The sequence below is a fragment of the Phyllobates terribilis genome, unplaced genomic scaffold (genome assembly GCF_046119375.1).
Source record: "Phyllobates terribilis strain yellow unplaced genomic scaffold, ASM4611937v1 Scaffold_84__1_contigs__length_6523798, whole genome shotgun sequence".
Lineage (NCBI taxonomy): Eukaryota > Metazoa > Chordata > Amphibia > Anura > Dendrobatidae > Phyllobates > Phyllobates terribilis.
In genome coordinates, this window is record NW_027362844.1 from 1273177 (window position 1) to 1289444 (window position 16268).

The window sequence follows — 16268 nt, forward strand, 5'->3', positions numbered from 1 at the left end:
ATATTGTTGCACACACACCATCTATTTAGCAAATGCCCTTGTTATCAACAGCAGCCTTTTAAACTCACCTGAGCTAACAGGTATGTGCGCTGGTTACTCTGCTGCGCTTAAAAATTCTTTTTTGGTTTGCTACAATGCCTTTTCTGAAACGTTGTCTCCTTCTGCTGGAACACTGACTTCTTTCATTTAATGCCTGCAGACTATAAAAGAGAACCCAATCCAAAATGTTTGGTTGATTAGTCTGTGGCATTCTGTTAAACTGTTGCTTATGGCGGTCTCTGTGAGCTTCTCAGCGACATTCAGCCAGCCAGGTATCCTGCCTGCAGTAGATGGAATGTGGCAATGGAACGCTGGCTGCGCGTGTCATAATAGGCTCTGAGCCTTTATATACCTGTGCACAGCAGCAGCCACCTTCAGTCTGCTGCTGGACAGCCAGCAGCAGCAGCAGCAGGAGAGGTATGTAATCAGGAGCCCTCCTGCTAAGGGTAGACAGCTGCTCGTTCCACCCCACCCCCCGCCTTAATTGGTTCTCCTCCCTTCCAACGGTGTTGAGGCGGGTGGGAACAGCAGGGGGTGAAGGTGCTGTGTTTAAAGAGGTGGAGTTATGCAGATCTAAAACGCGTGGATTGCAGCAGCAGCAAGCCGAAAAGTGCCGGCATGTAAGGGATCTAGAGGTTGACAACATGTCTTCTTAACGGGAGTCCAGGAGCTCATCTCCACAAATGGACTTTTCAGGATCCTTGGGTGGCTCCGTAGTTTGAAACCAATTCTGGTTATCGCTTCTCGGCCTTTTGGCTAAGATCAAGTGTAGTATCTGTTCTTATCAGTTTAATATCTGATACGTCCCCTATCTGGGGACCATATATTAAATGGATTTTTAGAACAGGGAGATGGAAAAAGAGCTTGCTCTGTCCACTCCACGCATTGACCTGGTATTGCAGTATCTCCAGGACCGGTGCACCCCTTCTTTAATGCAGTTTCTAAAATCAGAAAGAATTGAATTCAATGTTTTTTGTTCATTTTGCTTGTTTGTCGGATTTTGGGATGGACTCTTTAGCTTTGCTTTTCTTCTCCTCATTGGATTTTTCATGTTCAAAGTTGCAGAAGCCAGATTACAAGCTCATTTTGGTTCAACTTCAGCAACTGTGCATTGCATTGCCATGTAATGTGATGCAATGCTATCTTTCTAGCTCTCCCTTTTTACTTCCTTTTGGATAAACAGACATATTAGGCAAGCATTTTGGAGCTTTCACCTAAATAACTACAGGTGGTGAGATAAGCTGCACAATATAATTGACCTTTCAGTATATTGTTGCACACACACCATCTATTTAGCAAATGCCCTTGTTATCAACAGCAGCCTTTTAAACTCACCTGAGCTAACAGGTATGTGCGCTGGTTACTCTGCTGCGCTTAAAATTTCTTTTTTGGTTTGCTACAATGCCTTTTCTGAAACGTTGTCTCCTTCTGCTGGAACACTGACTTCTTTCATTTAATGCCTGCAGACTATAAAAGAGAACCCAACCCAAAAAGTTTGGTTGATTAGTCTGTGGCATTCTGTTAAACTGTTGCTTATGGCGGTCTCTGTGAGCTTCTCAGCGACATTCAGCCAGCCAGGTATCCTGCCTGCAGTAGATGGAATGTGGCAATGGAACGCTGGCTGCGCGTGTCATAATAGGCTCTGAGCCTTTATATACCTGTGCACAGCAGCAGCCACCTTCAGTCTGCTGCTGGACAGCCAGCAGCAGCAGCAGGAGAGGTATGTAATCAGGAGCCCTCCTGCTAAGGGTAGACAGCTGCTCGTTCCACCCCACCCCCCGCCTTAATTGGTTCTCCTCCCTTCCAACGGTGTTGAGGCGGGTGGGAACAGCAGGGGGTGAAGGTGCTGTGTTTAAAGAGGTGGAGTTATGCAGATCTAAAACGCGTGGATTGCAGCAGCAGCAAGCCGAAAAGTGCAGGCATGTAAGGGATCTAGAGGTTGACAACATGTCTTCTTAACGGGAGTCCAGGAGCTCATCTCCACAAATGGACTTTTCAGGATCCTTGGGTGGCTCCGTAGTTTGAAACCAATTCTGGTTATCGCTTCTCGGCCTTTTGGCTAAGATCAAGTGTAGTATCTTTCGAAAAGGCGGTTTTGGATGTTGGCCGCCCTAGTAGATTGATACATTATGCACACTGGGGTTTAGGCGCTTGTTAGTACGCCAGGTGGCTAATATAGTCATCTGGTGGAAAGCATGGCCCCCCAGGATCGACGCCATTGGGCCGGGGAAGATCGAAAGCCCGAAGTGTGAAGTGCCCCAGGAGTGGTGACCCTGGGGTGCCTTAACTCACTGGGATTGGGAACCCCACTTGAGTTTATGGCACATTTGCACAAGCACTTTAAATTTTCTTTCTTCGCACACACCCTTATTCCGGGCCTTCTGGCCTTAGGATGGGGAATTTTTCAATTCCCGGTCGAAGGTCCGGGCAGTATTATACTGTGAAACCTTCACTATTTATTTAATTTCTTTGTCACTGTGTGTCCACTTATTCACGTGTGTCACGTCCTACTAGGATTTTGTCGGGATGCGGTTCCCTTACGGGTTCCTCTCTTGGCAGGTCTAGGGGGGGAGTGTGTGGCCATCAGGTTCCGCTCCCCCCTGAACCCCCCTGGCTCTCCTCTTTCGGGAGGAGAGCGTTGTTGGCTCCCCTCTTCCGGGAGGGGAGCACAGTCTTTGGCTCCCAGTGCCTTGCTCGGGTGAGAACTCGGGCAGGTGCTGGGGGTAAGATTGGGTCGCCTCTGGCTCCGGCTGGAGGTGGCTATTTGTCCCTGTTCCTCACTGTGGCCTTCTGGCTCGGAGGGACGGGGAATGGTTTGGGGGACCCTTCTCCTTTTGGAGAGGGTTTCAAGAAGACCAGCATCCTAGTGCACTTTTTTTGTGGCACTTGTCACTTTTTTAAGCGCACTCGGGTTTTGTACACGAATTCGGGCTTTCGATAAAAAAAAAAAAAAAATCTGTTCTTATCAGTTTAATATCTGATACGTCCCCTATCTGGGGACCATATATTAAATGGATTTTTAGAACAGGGAGATGGAAAAAGAGCTTGGTCTGTCCACTCCACGCATTGACCTGGTATTGCAGTATCTCCAGGACCGGTGCACCCCTTCTTTAATGCAGTTTCTAAAATCAGAAAGAATTGAATTCAATGTTTTTTGTTCATTTTGCTTGTTTGTCGGATTTTGGGATGGACTCTTTGGCTTTGCTTTTCTTCTCCTCATTGGATTTTTCATGTTCAAAGTTGCAGAAGCCAGATTACAAGCTCATTTTGGTTCAACTTCAGCAACTGTGCATTGCATTGCCATGTAATGTGATGCAATGCTATCTTTCTAGCTCTCCCTTTTTACTTCCTTTTGGATAAACAGACATATTAGGCAAGCATTTTGGAGCTTTCACCTAAATAACTACAGGTGGTGAGATAAGCTGCACAATATAATTGACCTTTCAGTATATTGTTGCACACACACCATCTATTTAGCAAATGCCCTTGTTATCAACAGCAGCCTTTTAAACTCACCTGAGCTAACAGGTATGTGCGCTGGTTACTCTGCTGCGCTTAAAATTTCTTTTTTGGTTTGCTACAATGCCTTTTCTGAAACGTTGTCTCCTTCTGCTGGAACACTGACTTCTTTCATTTAATGCCTGCAGACTATAAAAGAGAACCCAACCCAAAAAGTTTGGTTGATTAGTCTGTGGCATTCTGTTAAACTGTTGCTTATGGCGGTCTCTGTGAGCTTCTCAGCGACATTCAGCCAGCCAGGTATCCTGCCTGCAGTAGATGGAATGTGGCAATGGAACGCTGGCTGCGCGTGTCATAATAGGCTCTGAGCCTTTATATACCTGTGCACAGCAGCAGCCACCTTCAGTCTGCTGCTGGACAGCCAGCAGCAGCAGCAGCAGGAGAGGTATGTAATCAGGAGCCCTCCTGCTAAGGGTAGACAGCTGCTCGTTCCACCCCACCCCCCGCCTTAATTGGTTCTCCTCCCTTCCAACGGTGTTGAGGCGGGTGGGAACAGCAGGGGGTGAAGGTGCTGTGTTTAAAGAGGTGGAGTTATGCAGATCTAAAACGCGTGGATTGCAGCAGCAGCAAGCCGAAAAGTGCAGGCATGTAAGGGATCTAGAGGTTGACAACATGTCTTCTTAACGGGAGTCCAGGAGCTCATCTCCACAAATGGACTTTTCAGGATCCTTGGGTGGCTCCCTAGTTTGAAACCAATTCTGGTTATCGCTTCTCGGCCTTTTGGCTAAGATCAAGTGTAGTATCTGTTCTTATCAGTTTAATATCTGATACGTCCCCTATCTGGGGACCATATATTAAATGGATTTTTAGAACAGGGAGATGGAAAAAGAGCTTGCTCTGTCCACTCCACGCATTGACCTGGTATTGCAGTATCTCCAGGACCGGTGCACCCCTTCTTTAATGCAGTTTCTAAAATCAGAAAGAATTGAATTCAATGTTTTTTGTTCATTTTGCTTGTTTGTCGGATTTTGGGATGGACTCTTTGGCTTTGCTTTTCTTCTCCTCATTGGATTTTTCATGTTCAAAGTTGCAGAAGCCAGATTACAAGCTCATTTTGGTTCAACTTCAGCAACTGTGCATTGCATTGCCATGTAATGTGATGCAATGCTATCTTTCTAGCTCTCCCTTTTTACTTCCTTTTGGATAAACAGACATATTAGGCAAGCATTTTGGAGCTTTCACCTAAATAACTACAGGTGGTGAGATAAGCTGCACAATATAATTGACCTTTCAGTATATTGTTGCACACACACCATCTATTTAGCAAATGCCCTTGTTATCAACAGCAGCCTTTTAAACTCACCTGAGCTAACAGGTATGTGCGCTGGTTACTCTGCTGCGCTTAAAATTTCTTTTTTGGTTTGCTACAATGCCTTTTCTGAAACGTTGTCTCCTTCTGCTGGAACACTGACTTCTTTCATTTAATGCCTGCAGACTATAAAAGAGAACCCAACCCAAAAAGTTTGGTTGATTAGTCTGTGGCATTCTGTTAAACTGTTGCTTATGGCGGTCTCTGTGAGCTTCTCAGCGACATTCAGCCAGCCAGGTATCCTGCCTGCAGTAGATGGAATGTGGCAATGGAACGCTGGCTGCGCGTGTCATAATAGGCTCTGAGCCTTTATATACCTGTGCACAGCAGCAGCCACCTTCAGTCTGCTGCTGGACAGCCAGCAGCAGCAGCAGCAGGAGAGGTATGTAATCAGGAGCCCTCCTGCTAAGGGTAGACAGCTGCTCGTTCCACCCCACCCCCCGCCTTAATTGGTTCTCCTCCCTTCCAACGGTGTTGAGGCGGGTGGGAACAGCAGGGGGTGAAGGTGCTGTGTTTAAAGAGGTGGAGTTATGCAGATCTAAAACGCGTGGATTGCAGCAGCAGCAAGCCGAAAAGTGCAGGCATGTAAGGGATCTAGAGGTTGACAACATGTCTTCTTAACGGGAGTCCAGGAGCTCATCTCCACAAATGGACTTTTCAGGATCCTTGGGTGGCTCCGTAGTTTGAAACCAATTCTGGTTATCGCTTCTCGGCCTTTTGGCTAAGATCAAGTGTAGTATCTTTCGAAAAGGCGGTTTTGGATGTTGGCCGCCCTAGTAGATTGATACATTATGCACACTGGGGTTTAGGCGCTTGTTAGTACGCCAGGTGGCTAATATAGTCATCTGGTGGAAAGCATGGCCCCCCAGGATCGACGCCATTGGGCCGGGGAAGATCGAAAGCCCGAAGTGTGAAGTGCCCCAGGAGTGGTGACCCTGGGGTGCCTTAACTCACTGGGATTGGGAACCCCACTTGAGTTTATGGCACATTTGCACAAGCACTTTAAATTTTCTTTCTTCGCACACACCCTTATTCCGGGCCTTCTGGCCTTAGGATGGGGAATTTTTCAATTCCCGGTCGAAGGTCCGGGCAGTATTATACTGTGAAACCTTCACTATTTATTTAATTTCTTTGTCACTGTGTGTCCACTTATTCACGTGTGTCACGTCCTACTAGGATTTTGTCGGGATGCGGTTCCCTTACGGGTTCCTCTCTTGGCAGGTCTAGGGGGGGAGTGTGTGGCCATCAGGTTCCGCTCCCCCCTGAACCCCCCTGGCTCTCCTCTTTCGGGAGGAGAGCGTTGTTGGCTCCCCTCTTCCGGGAGGGGAGCACAGTCTTTGGCTCCCAGTGCCTTGCTCGGGTGAGAACTCGGGCAGGTGCTGGGGGTAAGATTGGGTCGCCTCTGGCTCCGGCTGGAGGTGGCTATTTGTCCCTGTTCCTCACTGTGGCCTTCTGGCTCGGAGGGACGGGGAATGGTTTGGGGGACCCTTCTCCTTTTGGAGAGGGTTTCAAGAAGACCAGCATCCTAGTGCACTTTTTTTGTGGCACTTGTCACTTTTTTAAGCGCACTCGGGTTTTGTACACGAATTCGGGCTTTCGATAAAAAAAAAAAAAAAATCTGTTCTTATCAGTTTAATATCTGATACGTCCCCTATCTGGGGACCATATATTAAATGGATTTTTAGAACAGGGAGATGGAAAAAGAGCTTGGTCTGTCCACTCCACGCATTGACCTGGTATTGCAGTATCTCCAGGACCGGTGCACCCCTTCTTTAATGCAGTTTCTAAAATCAGAAAGAATTGAATTCAATGTTTTTTGTTCATTTTGCTTGTTTGTCGGATTTTGGGATGGACTCTTTGGCTTTGCTTTTCTTCTCCTCATTGGATTTTTCATGTTCAAAGTTGCAGAAGCCAGATTACAAGCTCATTTTGGTTCAACTTCAGCAACTGTGCATTGCATTGCCATGTAATGTGATGCAATGCTATCTTTCTAGCTCTCCCTTTTTACTTCCTTTTGGATAAACAGACATATTAGGCAAGCATTTTGGAGCTTTCACCTAAATAACTACAGGTGGTGAGATAAGCTGCACAATATAATTGACCTTTCAGTATATTGTTGCACACACACCATCTATTTAGCAAATGCCCTTGTTATCAACAGCAGCCTTTTAAACTCACCTGAGCTAACAGGTATGTGCGCTGGTTACTCTGCTGCGCTTAAAATTTCTTTTTTGGTTTGCTACAATGCCTTTTCTGAAACGTTGTCTCCTTCTGCTGGAACACTGACTTCTTTCATTTAATGCCTGCAGACTATAAAAGAGAACCCAACCCAAAAAGTTTGGTTGATTAGTCTGTGGCATTCTGTTAAACTGTTGCTTATGGCGGTCTCTGTGAGCTTCTCAGCGACATTCAGCCAGCCAGGTATCCTGCCTGCAGTAGATGGAATGTGGCAATGGAACGCTGGCTGCGCGTGTCATAATAGGCTCTGAGCCTTTATATACCTGTGCACAGCAGCAGCCACCTTCAGTCTGCTGCTGGACAGCCAGCAGCAGCAGCAGCAGGAGAGGTATGTAATCAGGAGCCCTCCTGCTAAGGGTAGACAGCTGCTCGTTCCACCCCACCCCCCGCCTTAATTGGTTCTCCTCCCTTCCAACGGTGTTGAGGCGGGTGGGAACAGCAGGGGGTGAAGGTGCTGTGTTTAAAGAGGTGGAGTTATGCAGATCTAAAACGCGTGGATTGCAGCAGCAGCAAGCCGAAAAGTGCAGGCATGTAAGGGATCTAGAGGTTGACAACATGTCTTCTTAACGGGAGTCCAGGAGCTCATCTCCACAAATGGACTTTTCAGGATCCTTGGGTGGCTCCCTAGTTTGAAACCAATTCTGGTTATCGCTTCTCGGCCTTTTGGCTAAGATCAAGTGTAGTATCTGTTCTTATCAGTTTAATATCTGATACGTCCCCTATCTGGGGACCATATATTAAATGGATTTTTAGAACAGGGAGATGGAAAAAGAGCTTGCTCTGTCCACTCCACGCATTGACCTGGTATTGCAGTATCTCCAGGACCGGTGCACCCCTTCTTTAATGCAGTTTCTAAAATCAGAAAGAATTGAATTCAATGTTTTTTGTTCATTTTGCTTGTTTGTCGGATTTTGGGATGGACTCTTTGGCTTTGCTTTTCTTCTCCTCATTGGATTTTTCATGTTCAAAGTTGCAGAAGCCAGATTACAAGCTCATTTTGGTTCAACTTCAGCAACTGTGCATTGCATTGCCATGTAATGTGATGCAATGCTATCTTTCTAGCTCTCCCTTTTTACTTCCTTTTGGATAAACAGACATATTAGGCAAGCATTTTGGAGCTTTCACCTAAATAACTACAGGTGGTGAGATAAGCTGCACAATATAATTGACCTTTCAGTATATTGTTGCACACACACCATCTATTTAGCAAATGCCCTTGTTATCAACAGCAGCCTTTTAAACTCACCTGAGCTAACAGGTATGTGCGCTGGTTACTCTGCTGCGCTTAAAATTTCTTTTTTGGTTTGCTACAATGCCTTTTCTGAAACGTTGTCTCCTTCTGCTGGAACACTGACTTCTTTCATTTAATGCCTGCAGACTATAAAAGAGAACCCAACCCAAAAAGTTTGGTTGATTAGTCTGTGGCATTCTGTTAAACTGTTGCTTATGGCGGTCTCTGTGAGCTTCTCAGCGACATTCAGCCAGCCAGGTATCCTGCCTGCAGTAGATGGAATGTGGCAATGGAACGCTGGCTGCGCGTGTCATAATAGGCTCTGAGCCTTTATATACCTGTGCACAGCAGCAGCCACCTTCAGTCTGCTGCTGGACAGCCAGCAGCAGCAGCAGCAGGAGAGGTATGTATTCAGGAGCCCTCCTGCTAAGGGTAGACAGCTGCTCGTTCCACCCCACCCCCCGCCTTAATTGGTTCTCCTCCCTTCCAACGGTGTTGAGGCGGGTGGGAACAGCAGGGGGTGAAGGTGCTGTGTTTAAAGAGGTGGAGTTATGCAGATCTAAAACGCGTGGATTGCAGCAGCAGCAAGCCGAAAAGTGCAGGCATGTAAGGGATCTAGAGGTTGACAACATGTCATCTTAACGGGAGTCCAGGAGCTCATCTCCACAAATGGACTTTTCAGGATCCTTGGGTGGCTCCGTAGTTTGAAACCAATTCTGGTTATCGCTTCTCGGCCTTTTGGCTAAGATCAAGTGTAGTATCTGTTCTTATCAGTTTAATATCTGATACGTCCCCTATCTGGGGACCATATATTAAATGGATTTTTAGAACAGGGAGATGGAAAAAGAGCTTGCTCTGTCCACTCCACGCATTGACCTGGTATTGCAGTATCTCCAGGACCGGTGCACCCCTTCTTTAATGCAGTTTCTAAAATCAGAAAGAATTGAATTCAATGTTTTTTGTTCATTTTGCTTGTTTGTCGGATTTTGGGATGGACTCTTTGGCTTTGCTTTTCTTCTCCTCATTGGATTTTTCATGTTCAAAGTTGCAGAAGCCAGATTACAAGCTCATTTTGGTTCAACTTCAGCAACTGTGCATTGCATTGCCATGTAATGTGATGCAATGCTATCTTTCTAGCTTTCCCTTTTTACTTCCTTTTGGATAAACAGACATATTAGGCAAGCATTTTGGAGCTTTCACCTAAATAACTACAGGTGGTGAGATAAGCTGCACAATATAATTGACCTTTCAGTATATTGTTGCACACACCATCTATTTAGCAAATGCCCTTGTTATCAACAGCAGCCTTTTAAACTCACCTGAGCTAACAGGTATGTGCGCTGGTTACTCTGCTGCGCTTAAAATTTCTTTTTTGGTTTGCTACAATGCCTTTTCTGAAACGTTGTCTCCTTCTGCTGGAACACTGACTTCTTTCATTTAATGCCTGCAGACTATAAAAGAGAACCCAACCCAAAAAGTTTGGTTGATTAGTCTGTGGCATTCTGTTAAACTGTTGCTTATGGCGGTCTCTGTGAGCTTCTCAGCGACATTCAGCCAGCCAGGTATCCTGCCTGCAGTAGATGGAATGTGGCAATGGAACGCTGGCTGCGCGTGTCATAATAGGCTCTGAGCCTTTATATACCTGTGCACAGCAGCAGCCACCTTCAGTCTGCTGCTGGACAGCCAGCAGCAGCAGCAGCAGGAGAGGTATGTAATCAGGAGCCCTCCTGCTAAGGGTAGACAGCTGCTCGTTCCACCCCACCCCCCGCCTTAATTGGTTCTCCTCCCTTCCAACGGTGTTGAGGCGGGTGGGAACAGCAGGGGGTGAAGGTGCTGTGTTTAAATAGGTGGAGTTATGCAGATCTAAAACGCGTGGATCGCAGCAGCAGCAAGCCGAAAAGTGCAGGCATGTAAGGGATCTAGAGGTTGACAACATGTCTTCTTAACGGGAGTCCAGGAGCTCATCTCCACAAATGGACTTTTCAGGATCCTTGGGTGGCTCCCTAGTTTGAAACCAATTCTGGTTATCGCTTCTCGGCCTTTTGGCTAAGATCAAGTGTAGTATCTGTTCTTATCAGTTTAATATCTGATACGTCCCCTATCTGGGGACCATATATTAAATGGATTTTTAGAACAGGGAGATGGAAAAAGAGCTTGCTCTGTCCACTCCACGCATTGACCTGGTATTGCAGTATCTCCAGGACCGGTGCACCCCTTCTTTAATGCAGTTTCTAAAATCAGAAAGAATTGAATTCAATGTTTTTTGTTCATTTTGCTTGTTTGTCGGATTTTGGGATGGACTCTTTGGCTTTGCTTTTCTTCTCCTCATTGGATTTTTCATGTTCAAAGTTGCAGAAGCCAGATTACAAGCTCATTTTGGTTCAACTTCAGCAACTGTGCATTGCATTGCCATGTAATGTGATGCAATGCTATCTTTCTAGCTCTCCCTTTTTACTTCCTTTTGGATAAACAGACATATTAGGCAAGCATTTTGGAGCTTTCACCTAAATAACTACAGGTGGTGAGATAAGCTGCACAATATAATTGACCTTTCAGTATATTGTTGCACACACACCATCTATTTAGCAAATGCCCTTGTTATCAACAGCAGCCTTTTAAACTCACCTGAGCTAACAGGTATGTGCGCTGGTTACTCTGCTGCGCTTAAAATTTCTTTTTTGGTTTGCTACAATGCCTTTTCTGAAACGTTGTCTCCTTCTACTGGAACACTGACTTCTTTCATTTAATGCCTGCAGACTATAAAAGAGAACCCAACCCAAAAAGTTTGGTTGATTAGTCTGTGGCATTCTGTTAAACTGTTGCTTATGGCGGTCTCTGTGAGCTTCTCAGCGACATTCAGCCAGCCAGGTATCCTGCCTGCAGTAGATGGAATGTGGCAATGGAACGCTGGCTGCGCGTGTCATAATAGGCTCTGAGCCTTTATATACCTGTGCACAGCAGCAGCCACCTTCAGTCTGCTGCTGGACAGCCAGCAGCAGCAGCAGCAGGAGAGGTATGTAATCAGGAGCCCTCCTGCTAAGGGTAGACAGCTGCTCGTTCCACCCCACCCCCCGCCTTAATTGGTTCTCCTCCCTTCCAACAGTGTTGAGGCGGGTGGGAACAGCAGGGGGTGAAGGTGCTGTGTTTAAAGAGGTGGAGTTATGCAGATCTAAAACGCGTGGATCGCAGCAGCAGCAAGCCGAAAAGTGCAGGCATGTAAGAGATCTAGAGGTTGACAACATGTCTTCTTAACGGGAGTCCAGGAGCTCATCTCCACAAATGGACTTTTCAGGATCCTTGGGTGGCTCCGTAGTTTGAAACCAATTCTGGTTATCGCTTCTCGGCCTTTTGGCTAAGATCGTATGACTGTACCTTGATTGGTGCGAGTCTCCTGGAGGAATCCGGACCCTTTTGTGGAGGATTTTCTGCTTTTTCCTGTGGTATTCCATACCGACAGAATCCAAGATGTCTTTTGTGAAGAACACCATCCGTTTGTCCGTGGATCCATCTGACCAGAACAAGAACAACGTGGTTTTCATTGCTCAAGACATCGTTGAAGGCAAAGCTGGAGCAAGACGTTCTGAGATCTTCAGTGTCAACGAATTTTCACGTCAAGGTAATTATGACGTTACCTTTATGGACCAGGATGTTTGCCTTAATGTCTTTGAATGGCTCCGTGGTCACTCTAGTGACCCCTGCTTGGAAGGAGTTAGATGGGAACCTTTGTTTGGTCTGCAAGAAAAGGAGGTGACTGTGACTGTCTATAACCCTTTTACAGACCCTGAGCTGCTGGAGTGCTTCCTCTCTCGCTACTGTGAATATGTGCGGAAGGGAGTGAAGCAAGTCAATTGTCTAGGAATCTTTAACTGCCAGTATAAATTCCGTGTGAAATTGAAAAGGGATCCTGACAGTGTGGGGGGCTTTAGACACCCTCCATCAAATTTTTCCGTTGCAGGCCATAGAGGTTTCCTCTTTTACCCAGGCCAGCCCATGTTTTGCCGTAGATGCTTTTCTTTCGGACATACCATGGTAACATGCCTTAAAGGGCAGTGTTGCCGAAATTGCAGAAAGGAGGGGCATATGGCCAACCAGTGTCCAGAGGCCAAGTCCTGTGATGTCTGTGGGAGTAGTGATCACATGTATAAGGACTGTCCTATGAGTGCACCTAGACGTTCTGATAAAGAACAGAAGGAGGAGGAGCTGGAGAGGAGGCAGATGGCAAGCGCACTGAAAGTGCTGGAAAGATTGGAGAGGGAGGAGAGAGAGGGAAGGAGGCGGGAAACTGGTAGAGCCTCTCCCTCTACGGCGCCAGAGGAGGTGTCCCTGAGACCATGTTCTTCTTCTGCTGAAGAAATGAGGAAGAAGCGGAGGGAAGAAAAGGAGTTCTGGAGGGAAGTGGCAAAGGTGGAGAAAAAGGCAGTGTCTGCGAGAATATCTAGGAAAGTGGTGGAAGCAGAGCTGCCTGAGATGATGACTTTTGGAGAGGCAATGGACGCAACAGGATGTGAAGTGCAAATCTCGGAACCCGACAGTCCTGAACACCCTTCGGGTCCTGAAAACATTGAAGATTTTTCTTCGGAGGATGATAGGGGTGCAAAGAAGAGTCGTAGGGAGGATGGTGGGGGCAGTGATGATGCAGATTTTAGTGAGCCTCAGAGGAAGATCAGAACTGCCAGAATGAGGAGTGTGGCTGGTGAAGCCAGCGGGTCGGAAACCAGCTGTTCTGTTCTGATGGCGGAGGAGGATAGTGGTGGTGCTGGATAGTGTCACCATATAATATTGTAAATGTTTTTTCTTTTTGTCCTCTTGTGAGCTTTGGTTTAGGCCAAAGGCTATTTCTTTGTGTAATTGGTGAAGGAGTAGAAGTATTATGGGATTTACCATAGTGTCCCAAAACGTAAGAGTGTTTAAAAGTAAAGTAAGAAGAGCTGCTATTTTTGAGTTTTTAGCTATGCAAAATGCATCTATTTTTTGTTTACAAGAATGTGGGGTAGTGGATGGTGTGAAAGGGGATGAATGGTCTTATGGAGCGTCTGTGTGGTCGGGGAGTGCATGTAATAAGAATGATGGTGTGGGTATTTTGGTTAAAGGAAGGGAGGTTGTTTTGAGTGATTATTTGGTTATTGAGGTGGGGAGATGTATCCTTGCTAATTTTGTATACAAGAATGTAAAGTTTTGTGTTATTAATGTTTATGCGCCAGTTGAAAAAAATGAGCGCAAAAATTTATTTGAAAAAATTAAGCTTTTTGTTCCAGGAAGAATACCTGTGGTAATTGTGGGTGATATGAACTGTGATGTGGGGAGAGTGAATGTGGATGTGTCTGGGAAAGCATTATTGGAGTTAGTGAATGATTTTGGGTTGTGTGATATGCAGCGCGTGTGTAACATGAATCCTTTGTTGAACACTTTCTTTTCTGAGAGTGGTAGGGTACAATCCAGATTGGATTATTGTTTTATTTCTAAAAATATGGTTTCTGTTAATTATAGGCAGGAAAACGTTCTTTTTTCAGATCATGTGTGTATGTTGTGTGAGTTGGATATAAAAGTTGATGGAGTGTTTGGGAGAGGATTGTGGAAGTTAAATGTTAAACTGTTAGAGAATGAAGATGTGAGAAAGGAGTATGAAAGGCGGTATGAAGAATGGTGTAAGCATAAAAATGAGTTCAGGAATGTTTGTGAGTGGTGGGACTGGGTGAAGAAACAAACAAAAATGTTCTTTAAAAATTTAGGATACAAGTATGCAGCAATTAAAAGAGAGAGTTTTGTTAAACTGAACGCGCGGTTGAGCGTTTTGTATAAGTTAAGGGAAGGAGGAGTTGAGGTGGAGGAGGATATTTTAGAGGTAAAAAAGGAGATTAGTGAGTTTTTGTTGGAGAGAGGGAGAAGCATAGTGTTTAGGGCAAAGATTGATAAGATGGAGCAGGATGAGAAATGTTCTCGGTTTTTCTTTAAAAAAGTTTTTGGAAAGAAACAGAGTATGAGCGTGGTGTATGGAGCAGATGGAAGTGAGGTGAGTGGAGAGGATATGTGTGAAGAGGTGGCTAAGTTTTATGAGGATCTGTATGCAGTGAAACAGAGGGATGAATGTTTGGAGAATGATGTTTTGAGTGTGTTAGAGAGTAAGTTGAGTGAAGCAGAAAGAGAGAGAGTGATGGGTGAGGTGACTGGTGATGAGGTATGGAAGGTTATGTGTAGTATGGCTTTGAATAAGACGCCGGGGGAGGATGGCCTCCCAGTAGAATTTTATCGTGTGATGTGGGGTGTGATTGGTAAGGACTTTGTGGATGTATGTAAGTATATGTGGGGAAACATGGAGGTGGCTGAGAGTATGCGTGCAGGTATGGTTGTGTTAATTCCTAAGAAAGGGGATTTGAAAAGTCTGAGGAATTGGAGGCCAATAACGTTACTTAATTGTGATTATAAAATCTATGCAAAACTTATGGCTAATAGGATGCGTGATGTGATAGAGAGTGTGATTGGGGATGAGCAGTGTTGTGCGGTACCTGGGAGGCGGATTCATGAGTGTGTGTGTATGTTAAGAGATTGTCTATGGGATTGCATGGGTCGTAAGAAGAGTGTATTTTTGTTAAGTTTGGATTTTGAAAAGGCTTATGATAGGTTGTCGCATGGTTTTTTGTTCAGAGTGTTGTTAAAAATGGGTTTTCCGGCTGATTTTGTTGGGCGAGTGAGAAGTTTGTATGCGGGTGTTTATAGCTGTGTTTTAATGAATGGGTATGTGGGTAGGAAAGTGAATGTGTTTTCGGGTGTGCGACAGGGGTGTCCTTTGTCCCCTGTAGCATTTATTTGTGCAATTGAGCCATTGTTGTGTATGCTGAGGAAAGATAAGGTAATTCGTGGTGTGCAAGTGCCGGGAGGTGGAGGAAAAGAATGGAAGGTGAGTGGTTATATGGATGACGTGTGTGTATTATGTGATTCTGAATGTTCGGTGAGGCGGGTGAAGTTGTTAGTGTCTATTTTTTGTGGTGCATCTGCGTTTAAAGTGAATTGGGAAAAGAGTGAGTGTAAGGGTTTTGGAGGCGGAAGTTTAAGTAGGGATGTAGGTGTGAATGTAGTGAATGGACCTATTAAAGTTTTGGGTGTGAAGTTTTCAGAGAGTTTGGATGGGAAAGAAAGTTGGGATGATGCGAAAGGAAAAGTTGAGCAGAAGTTGAATTTTTGGAAATTGAGGAGTTTATCCTTTTTTGGGAAGATTTTAATTGTTAAGAGTGTGGTGTTGCCAATATTTTTATATATTGCGGTAGTATTTCCACCAGGATATATGTGTATGAGAAGCTTGAATAGAATTTTATTTGTTTTTTTGTGGAACTCGAAAATGGAGAGAGCTAGGAGAGAAATTTTGGTTAAAAGAGTGGAAAAAGGTGGTTTGGGTTTTCCGAATTTGGACGTGTTTTTTGGTGTGAATATCGTTGTGTTTGTTTTGAAAGTGATTAGGGCGGATGGAAAGTTTTCATCTATGTGTAGGTATTTATTTGGAGCGTATTTGTTTCGTTTAAAGTGGCAAGAAAGGGATTTGCGATGTCCGATTGCTTTTGAGGTGCCTGTATGGTATGTGTGGGTTTATAAGTTTTTGGTGAGGTATGAACTGTGTGATGCAGATGTGAGATTGCTGGAGAATAAGAAGGCTGTGTATAGGATGATTGAATGTAGAGAGGTAGAATGTGGAATAAATATGGTTAGGGGTGGTGATGTGCAGAAGGTTTGGAAGAAAGTGCGGATGAGTGGTATGACCAACAAACAGAGTGAAGTTGTGTGGCAGTCTTTACATGGAGTATTACCTGTGAGAGAATTTCAGAGGAATAGAGGTTTGGTGAGGAGTGAAATGTGTCCAAGAAATGGCTGTGGTGGAAGGGAAAGTGTGTTGCATGTTTTTTGGAATTGCCAGTATGCTAGAGATGTGATTGGGAGAATGGG

General features: G+C 45.2%; 7 non-coding genes and 2 pseudogenes across 7 annotated transcripts; all 9 read left to right on the forward strand.

Moving 5' to 3' along the window:
• The first annotated feature begins 775 nt into the window (after nucleotides 1-775).
• LOC141197426 (U2 spliceosomal RNA) lies at nucleotides 776-966 on the forward strand. Its single transcript, XR_012269681.1, has one exon. It is a non-coding gene; the product is annotated as a U2 spliceosomal RNA (small nuclear RNA).
• A 1112-nt stretch (nucleotides 967-2078) lies between these two features.
• Nucleotides 2079-2170, forward strand: LOC141197597 (U2 spliceosomal RNA; annotated as a pseudogene).
• A 794-nt stretch (nucleotides 2171-2964) lies between these two features.
• On the forward strand, nucleotides 2965-3147 carry LOC141197583 (U2 spliceosomal RNA). Its single transcript, XR_012269821.1, has one exon. It is a non-coding gene; the product is annotated as a U2 spliceosomal RNA (small nuclear RNA).
• A 1115-nt stretch (nucleotides 3148-4262) lies between these two features.
• LOC141197427 (U2 spliceosomal RNA) lies at nucleotides 4263-4453 on the forward strand. Its single transcript, XR_012269682.1, has one exon. It is a non-coding gene; the product is annotated as a U2 spliceosomal RNA (small nuclear RNA).
• A 1115-nt stretch (nucleotides 4454-5568) lies between these two features.
• On the forward strand, nucleotides 5569-5660 carry LOC141197598 (U2 spliceosomal RNA; annotated as a pseudogene).
• A 794-nt stretch (nucleotides 5661-6454) lies between these two features.
• On the forward strand, nucleotides 6455-6637 carry LOC141197584 (U2 spliceosomal RNA). The gene has a single exon (XR_012269822.1). It is a non-coding gene; the product is annotated as a U2 spliceosomal RNA (small nuclear RNA).
• Nucleotides 6638-7752: 1115 nt separating this feature from the next.
• Nucleotides 7753-7943, forward strand: LOC141197428 (U2 spliceosomal RNA). The gene has a single exon (XR_012269683.1). It is a non-coding gene; the product is annotated as a U2 spliceosomal RNA (small nuclear RNA).
• Nucleotides 7944-9058: 1115 nt separating this feature from the next.
• On the forward strand, nucleotides 9059-9249 carry LOC141197429 (U2 spliceosomal RNA). Its single transcript, XR_012269684.1, has one exon. It is a non-coding gene; the product is annotated as a U2 spliceosomal RNA (small nuclear RNA).
• A 1113-nt stretch (nucleotides 9250-10362) lies between these two features.
• On the forward strand, nucleotides 10363-10553 carry LOC141197430 (U2 spliceosomal RNA). The gene has a single exon (XR_012269685.1). It is a non-coding gene; the product is annotated as a U2 spliceosomal RNA (small nuclear RNA).
• Nucleotides 10554-16268: the final 5715 nt, after the last annotated feature.